The sequence below is a fragment of the Heloderma suspectum genome, chromosome 3 (assembly GCF_057233095.1).
Source record: "Heloderma suspectum isolate Gila_16-S chromosome 3, 16-S_ref, whole genome shotgun sequence".
Taxonomy (NCBI): Eukaryota; Metazoa; Chordata; class Lepidosauria; order Squamata; family Helodermatidae; genus Heloderma; species Heloderma suspectum.
This window is the reverse complement of record NC_139460.1, coordinates 214,713,863-214,723,507: the sequence shown is the minus strand read 5'-3', so window position 1 is coordinate 214,723,507 and position 9,645 is coordinate 214,713,863.

Here is a 9,645-nt window from a genome sequence, read left to right as displayed (position 1 = left end):
TGGGAGCAAAATTCAAAGCAAATTTGGGGCTTTCTTCTAGGACAGACTATCTGGGGCATTTCAAGGGAAGTGAAAAACATTTCGGTAAAACAAACAAAACTCTTCATGGGGGGTTTGTGCATCCCTGCCGTTCACAGAACATTGTGTTCACTGAAATAGCACAGTAACAAATTAGAATTTCCCCTTTCTGTTTAGGAACACCGTTTCATCTGCGCTAGCCCTCAGCATGGAATCTTGTTTCAGTGAAACTGTCCCTTCCCTCTTAGTTCTCATACTACCCACCAATTACAGAATGGCAAGAGCAGTGCCAAATTGTAGCCAAAAGGGCCTCCGTAGGCACCCATTTGCCTAATCAATGGATGAAGAAAATATGGCCCATATGTGCAATGGCCCAAATTGTCTGAATAGGGCCACCGTGTGTATGAGCTTTGTGTGAAGTGCCCCCATCACACATTCCTTTTGGTGCCTGTTGGCGGGGAGGAGTGCATGACTGCTCCTCCGCTATGGGGGTGTTTGGACAATCGTGGGGGAAAAAGAAGCCATCATGGATTCTCCCCCCACCCCTGTGCATGCTGCACGCCTGCCTGTCATTTACATAATTACCCACACTGCAGCGCAGGTTGGTGCGCTGTCTGAACTTGGTGCATGGCGCAGTGGGGGTGGCATCGTACCCACCCTGCTGCCCCTGTGAGTATCCGAACCTGGACAGTATGAATTGCACTGCTACCCAGATATAAATCTGGATTAGTTCTTAGTATTTCTTTATTAACTACATTCATAATAACAGCATTTATGTTGATCCTTTAAAATAGGGGTGCAGAACGTCAGGCCCAAGGTCCCCAATCTGGCCCTCCAGGGTTCCCCACATGGCACCGCCCACTTCCCCTGGTCCCACCCCTTTCCCCCCATGCCCTAATTGTTTGGTAGCTTCTGGATTTTGTGGAGTTTTTCCCCATTCTAAAAGGCTGAAATGACTCTCCTGTGGCTTAGTTACTGACAGTAAGAGTGTTAAGCTAAAATTGGCTGGGACTTTTGATTCCCACCCTGTTTGCCTTCAGCACTTAACCTTTTTGTGTTCAGCCATTAGAATAAGGCCCCTGAGAGCTGCTCCAAAATGAAATTCAGCTCTCAGGCTCAAAGAGGTTCATTTGTATACATGAATTAAAAAATAATAAAACACAGTAATAGCTGTACTCACTTGAAGACTAAGGGCACAATTCTATGGGATTGCTGCCCAAATGTCAGAAGACTCCAATCTCAGTGGCTTCCAAGAATCCAGCACAGTGCTGGGCTGTTGCTGACGGGGCAGGAGGTGGAGCAGAGGCTTTTTTAGCCTCTCCACCCACATCTAGCCATTTATTTGCTAGACGGGCCTTGATCCCATCTAGCTGAGTTGTGGGCCAGGACAGGAGTGAGGACTAGGGCCAAGAGGCCTTTGTATCTGGCAGATCTATGGCCCCTCCTCTCCCCTTCCTCTCCCCTCTCCACTGGCATGGCCCCTCCCTCTCCAACCTCAACTTCTTTCAGTGGTATGTGGTTGCTGAGAAAGGACGTTTGGTCTCGTTCGCCATCTAAAGAGCCAGTCATCAATGTGCTGGGAAAGGGGAAGGGAAGTAAAATGCTCCATGGGGCTTCCGAATTTTTTCTTTAATGTAGAGGAGCCCCTTAGCTACTCCCAGAGCTTACCAGCACTTTGAGGCATTTACTTTGTTCTCTTTTGCTTGAAGTTCCTGTGATTTCACTGGAGAGAAGGTCAGTAAAACCACCTATTCTCCATCACAATTTACCCCTTTCTTTTATTCCAGTTTTAATGAAAGAGGTCACTGGTTGATCCGCCAAGTCTTCCTCTTGCTTTAACATGGCTTCTTTCACTGCTTGGAGTCCAGACAGTAGTACTATAGGCATATGCCCTACCCATAAAGTGAAAACGTTTCCATCTTGCTTTGGCAGATGCCATTTGGGTCAAAGCAGAGAAAAGAAATGTTATAGTCAAATGCAGCTGACAATTTCATGTTAATATGTGAACCTCAGCCTCTCTCAAATCCTCACCTCCAGTAGTGTAGTGGCAAATTCAGAAGTGCAGGGTCCCTTCATGACAGTCACGCTTTGAGACATGAAAAATTCTTCAAGCGATTATTTTTCCCTAGCCGTATTCAGTAGGGCTGCGCACCACTTCAGTCTGAACCCCAAATTCCAAGAAAATTGAGGTGATTTGGACCGCTTTGGTCCGAATCCAAAGCAGGTCTGGAGCGGTCTGAACTGGTCCAAAGCAGGTTGGACAGATCCGAAGCGCTTCGGATTGCTTTGGACAATTCTGAAGCCCAGACAGCCTGTCTGAGCAAATGTAACAACTTGCTGGAGAAGGGAGGGGGGAGAGGAGAAGTCAGGAGGGGGGAATTGTACCTGCTTTTCTTTTGGTCGTGTGTGTGTGTGTGTCTGTGCTGTGTGAGTGCACCACATACAATACTGTGCACAAGCAAACACTATGTGGCCAAAGCAGTACACTAATACACAGTCCAATATATACTGTGGGGAAAGCAGTACACTATGCACATAATATGAAGCATTATCACTTTTGCTGATTTTCCAAGGCACTCTGCCTGTCACTTGTTTTCCCTTCTGTACATCAAATGACCATAAGAAGAATATGATCAGGCTGGGCTAAATGCATTTTTTAATGTTTGCTTCATCTTACCCTTCCTTGGGAAAAAGGGCTGCCAAAATAATCAGGGGGCTGGAACAACTCTATAAAAGGCTTCAGTGCTTGGGCTATTTAATTTAGAAGAAAGGCAAATAAGGGGAGAGGTTTATAAAATTATATGGAGTAGAGAAAGTGCAGCAGTGCAATTAATAAATAAGTCCCACTGTGTTCAATCAGTGTGACTTTTCCAGGTAATGTGCATTGCAGTTTGCAGCCAAAAAGATGTTTAACTTTTCTTTCTTCCCTTAATGAGAGCCTCAGGTCAGTGGCGGATTCAGGACAGACAAAAGGAAAGTACTTTTGCACTTAAAAACAAAAACAAAAACCTACACCAGAGATTACGGATAGTGACCTCTTAATGACTCTTAATGACTGCTCCTCCGCTATGGGGGTGTTTGGACAATCGTGGGGGGAAAAGAAGCCATCATGGATTCTTCCCCCACCCCTGTGCATGCTGCATGCCTGCCTGTCATTTACATAATTACCCACACTGCAGCGCAGGTTGGTGCGCTGTCTGAACCTGGTGCATGGCGCAGTGGGGGTGGCGTCGTACCCACCCTGCTGCCCCTGTGAGTATCCGAACCTGGACAGTATGAATTGCACTGCTACCCAGATATAAATCTGGATTAGTTCTTAGTATTTCTTTGAAACTGAAAAGGCTATGATCATTTATGTTTTCCAGTGCAAGTCAATGGGAAAATGTAAACACTCAATAATTTGGATATCTGAATCTCAATTTGGATCTGAAGCAAATTGGATCAGGTCCGAATCAGTCCAAAGTGAATCAGGGCTGCTTCAGAAGATCCAAATCAGCCTCCAAAGCTAATTGTGGGTCCGTGCACTGTGCTACTATTCAAGCATTCGATTTTATCCATTATTTGAAATCATGAGTAGGGCCACACCAAGTAGCCTTGCCTTGACATCATGTGCACCAAGTAGCCCCTCCCTCTCATCTACATGCATACATCATGGCTGTCTGCAGAGAGTGGGTCTGTACAAACAGAGGCCTCCATGAGACCCAGAACTCTGTGCTATCAAGGTTCCGGGTTGTGTGGAGGCCTTCATGCATACAGCTGTACATGTGTACATAAGGGGGAAAGGCTACTTGACGTGTGCGACATCAGGAGTGGAACTACTCAGTGCAGCCTATGCTCACATGTTCAGATAACCAGTTAATGTAAGACCTGAATAGGGCTTCTGTCATTCTCCTGTGATGGTTTCCCTTTGTTTTTACAGCCCCATGTAGTCACATTTGCATTTTACCACATTCTGAAAAATGATCACTTAGGGATGGGAGAACCAGGGATGTTTGAGCTCACTGAAATACTCCAAACTCCACCTCGAAGCACAGTCCAGTTCAATCCCATTTTCATTTTCATTATGTTGTTCAGTTTGTTCAAATGGGAAAAGTGCACATTTTTCAAAAGTGCATGCTTTCCCCCCATTGACTAAAGCATGAAAATGCATATTTTTGAGAAATACACATTTCAACGTGCACATTTTAAAAAAGTGATCACAAGTTCACATATGTGCAAATGTATTTTTGTTTGTTTAAAAAAAGCTCTCCCATTTATATTTGGAGTTGCAAACAGGGCAAGTTTGGATGATTTGTAAACTGAAATTCTCATACTTCCCTATTTCTAATGTGGACACATTCAAAACCAAGGTTCGCTGCTTACATTTTCCTGTTGTAAAGGATAGCCTTCAAATAGAAATATATGAGCTTCAAAAGTAAGTGCAACGAAATGGAAGGAATAAAACAGAAGGGTGGTGATGAAGACAGAAATTCAAATCTGGAGTTAACAGCCTGCAAACAAGCTCTGGTGAAGAGGATACTCTGTATAAGAGAACAACCTTCTTATTAGAACTCAAAGAGTTTGCTTGACAGCTAAGTAAAATGGGCTCTGTTCTAATAGTCCTGTTCGTCAGAGTATGTATGAGGCCTTCTCGAGCAGCAATGTCATTACAACAGCATTTCTTCCATATGCAGATTAATTCATGCTGTATGCTTTTTTATTATTTCTAGACTTAGATGAAGCAGTGCTTAATCGGTTTGGTCAAAGTGGGTGGAACCAGGGCTTGGATGAAAGAAAACTGAAAGCCAGACTGCAATCAAACTAGAGAAATGACACAGAGCCCCGAGAGTAAGAGAGAATGATTGCTACTTATTATTCTATGCTGTAGGGTTTTTAATTGCATATAATGTGGGGCACAGGGTTCCAATCAAGACACCAATGCCAGATACAAAGAATAATCCTTGGCAGGGCACAAAGGTTTTGTGTGATTCGTGAGTGGACTCCAAATATCACTCCAATTGTTCGGGGGGCTGTCTGTCTTGTGCCATGCCCTTTATATGAATGTATTATTAGAGAAATCCTGGAGCAGTTTTATTACTTATAGCTGCTGTTTCATAATTGCATATCATGGTCTTCCACTTTTCACCAGCCTCAAAGTTGTGAAGGGAGGGGTACAGATCCATGACTCAGTGTAGTTTCATGGGAATTGCATTGATTAATTCCACTTGAAGAGCCAAGCTATGACATTGTCTAAGACGTCTGGAAACAACAACACAAAAACAGAGACAGAGAGTAAAAAAAGTAAGCAGGCAGACATTTTGATAAATTATGCCCAATACTTATTCAGTTACGAATATAACAAAAAAATCCACAAAATAGCTCTTATTCAAGTCAGACTATTTTCTTCAGTGTATGATTCAGGTATACTGGTTGAGCTGATCTTTAAGCACACAGTTTGCCCGTCTGATAACTTTATCCATCATTTTGATCTTCATGTGAAGCCTTTTTTTTTTCTTTTTTTCTTTCTTTCCTTCCTTCCTTCCTTCCTTCCTTCCTTCTTTCTGCATAATAGAAATTAATGAATGTAACCTTGGAATTAAAGGAATGATTGATGCATAACACTGAGGTCCATGATCCAATGCTTCATAATCAGTCTGTGTGTTTGCTTTTCAGGCAAACAAAGTATTTTATACCCCAAGGCTAACTGTAAATACTTAAGACTATTGACTATTTGCTTTAGCAGATGTAAATAAAGTTCTCTAATCTGACGTCTACTGGGTTTTTTTCCCTGTCTGTTGACCAGTACTGTTCAATCATCAATAGTTGATTTCCATAAGCAACTTCCTATAAGCAAGTATATGTATTTAAAACTCTATTACCCCGCCTTTCCATTAAAATGCAGAAGGCAATTTACAACAACAGTTAAAATAAGACAAACAAAAATAAAACCACAAGTTAAAAGATAAAAAGGGATCAGGAGACAGTAGATTAAAAACTCAAATTGTCAACCGTTCGGCAAACTAAATGCCTGATGAAAGGGGAAAGTCTTTGCAAGCTGGGAGAAGACAATCATGGAGGTGGCAAGGCAGGCCTCCATCAGAAAGGAGTTCCACACCTGAGATCTGGCTACAAAGAAGACTCTCTCCCACCCCCCAGCCAAATAAAATTCAAATGTTGGCAGGATGTGAGGGAATAGAAAATAGAAAAATAACTTTTTATCCCTCATGGTCAGTTTGGTTGACCAGTTTGTTCCTACCTTGATGGCATTTATTTTGGCATCACATGGTGATGTTCACCTGGAACTAGATTGTTTGCGTGGAGAGGTCCAGCATGTGGTGGGCTCCTCAAGCACCACATTTTTGATAAATGGCTTACCAAAGACTGATACCTTCAGATGATTCTTGTGCATATTACTGTTTGGCATTTGCCAAGATTCGCTGTATACTGGGGAATGTAGGGATGCTGGAGAAATCCACCACACCCAAATGAGTTCGCAGCGGACCAGCTCCCCCTGCCAGCACTGCCTCCATATTTTGCATGGGTTTTTTTTTTCTCTTTAAACAGGAGAGGATACGCCAATTGCAGCCACAATTAGTGTATCTTGGGCAAATTACGGCCATAATTAACGTATTTTACGCCATTTGCGGCTGTAGAGTTCTTAGTGCAGCCACAATTTATGTATAACTAAGCCCTTTACAGCTGCAAATGGCATAAAATACACTAATTATGGCTGTAATTTAACCAAGATACACTAATTGCAGCCACAATTGGCGTATCTTGCCCTGTTTACAGAGGAAAAGAAACTGCACAAAATCCGGAGGATGTGCCAGTGGCTCCGGGGAAATTCATGAGCCCCAAGAGGGCCAGATTTCCCAGCGACCGACCCTGCCCCTGGACTGGACACGGGGGTTTCATACATCCCTAGGGGAAAGTGGTTACCTGAATGTACAATACATTTGTGGTACATTTTTTATCCATTTCCAAATTGAATAGTATTCTTCATTTCTAACTCATAACACCCCAAATATAAAATGTTCAAATGCGCGATGTTCCAGAGAAATTCCTTTGCAATGCAATGTCTGTTCCAATTGTTAATAAAAGCAGGCCATTTTCCAACCAAGTCTAGGGCTCTAATGGGCTTCAGGTTGGTGAAAGGGAACATGGCAGCTATAGCATTTTGGTGGCAGTGGTAGGATGTTTGGGGTTTGGGAAAAGTGAGTGACAGGCTACACATTCACCATCACTCAGATCAATGCTAGGCCTCTGAAGCTCTTGCCAAATGCTAATCAAACCACCTGCAGTCAGTCAGTAGGTAATTTGCAAGTGCTGTTTGTTGGAGGTTACATTCCTCCCCCACCCACCCCAGGTAATTTTGAGCAATGACAGGAGGTCTCTCCCACTGGTAGAGTTCCTCTTCTGCTGTATCTGACCACCCCATTTCCATACTTGGCTCTCTGTATGTGGATTGACCATGTCCAGAACCAGAATATGGCTATTTCAGCATCGTGTTTATATTTGCTCTGTTGCTCTGATCCTAATCAAACTAACGGCACAATCCTATACATGTTTAGACAGAAAAAAAGTCCTACAGCTCCCAGCATTCCCCAGCTTGCCATGCTGGCTGGGGAATGCCGGGAGTTGTAGGACTTTTTTCTGTCTCAACCTGCATAGGACTGCACCTTTAAAGGGTTTCATATCACTACAATTTATCTTGGCTGTTAACTGCTGGAAAAGGCTAAGTAAATCTAAAAGCCTGCTGGCTGGGGGATACTGGGAACTGTAGGACTTTTTTCTGTCTAAGCATGCATAGGATTGTGCCCTAATCCTCTTTAAAGTTTCTCCTCCCATACAGCACAGTTGTGGGGGGGTTTAGCTGTCTAACTCGTTATTAGTCAGACTAGCTGATACCATGCATTATTTATTCTTCAGTTCACTACCTGTTTTGACATGGCATAGGCATATGCCATAAACACATACACACTGTTAATTGTTTCGCAGCCAACTCTTAGCCATATTTTGTTGTTGTTGTTGTTCAGTCGTTCAGTCGTGTCCGACTCTTCGTGACCCCATGGACCATAACACGCCAGGCCTTCCTGTCCTGCGCTCTCTCCCGGAGTGTGCTCAAGTTCATATTCATTGCATCGGTGATGCTATCTAGCCATCTCATCCTCTGCTGTCCCCTTCTCCTTTTGCCTTCAGTCTTTCCCAGCATCAGGGTCTTTTCCAGAGAGTTTTCTCTTTGCATTAGGTGGCCAAAATATTTGAGCTTCAGCTTCAGTATCTGTCCTTCCAATGAGCACTCAGGGTTGATTTCCTTTAGGATTGACTGATTTGACCTCCTTGCAGTCCAGGGGACTCGTAAGAGTCTTCTCCAGCACCACAGTTCGAAAGCATCAATTCTTCGGCGCTCAGCCTTCCTTATAGTCCAGCTCTCACAGCCATACATTACTACTGGGAAAACCATAGCTTTGATTAGACGGACCTTTGTTGGCAAGGTGATGTCTCTGCTTCTTACTATGCTGTCTAGGTTTGCCATAGCTTTCCTCCCAAGGAGCAAGCGTCTTTTAATTTCATGGCTACAGTCACTGTCTGTGGTGATCTTGGAGCCCAAGAAAATAAAATCTGTCACTGCTTCCATTTCTTCCCCTTCTATATGCCAGGAAGTGATGGGGCCAGATGCCATGATCTTCATTTTTTTAATGTTGAGTTTCAAACCAGCTTTTGCACTCTCCTCTTTCACCCTCAACAAGAGGCTCTTTAGATCCTCTTCGCTTTCTGCCATTAGGGTGGTATCGTCTGCATATCGGAGGTTGTTGATAATTCTCCCAGCAGTCTTAATTCCGAGCTGTGATTCATCCAACCCAGCGTTTCTCATGATGTACTCTGCATATAAGTTAAATAAGCAGGGTGACAATATGCAGCCTTGTCGTACTCCTTTCCCAATTTTGAACCAATCGGTTGTTCCATGTCTGGTTCTTACTGTTGCTTCTTGACCCTTGTACAGGTTTCACAGGAGACAGGTAAGGTGGTCTGGTACTCCCATCACTTTAAGAATTTGCCACAGTTTGTTGTGATCCACACAATCAAAGGCTTTAGTGTAGTCAATGAAGCAGAAATAGACGCTTTTCTGGAATTCTCTTGCTTTCTCCATGATCCAGCGAATGTTGGCGATTTGATCTCTAGTTCCTCTGCCTCTTCGAAACCCCGCTTGTACTTCAGGTAGTTCTCGGTTCGCATACTGCTGAAGCCTAGCTTGTAGAATTTTAAGCATCACCTTGCTGGCATGTGAAATGAGCGCAATTGTGCAGTAGTTTGAACACTCTTTGGCGTTGCCATGTTTTGACATGGCATAGGCATAAACACATACACACTGTTAATTGTTTCGCAGCCAACTCTTAGCCATATTTACTTAGAAGTAAATCCACTGAGATAAATAGGACAAAGTAAGCATGCTTTGGACTTCAGATTCAAGCCTCTCTGATTCACAATGGCTGTGCTATAAGTGAAGACACAATCCTGAAAGGGTGTCAGTCTACCAGGTTATCACTGTGTGTGTGTGATTAAACCATCTTGCTCAGCATACAGTGGACAATTAGTTCCCTTTTTTCTGCTTGAAGAAGAGTTCTGTATGACCCAGAAGAGTCCCTT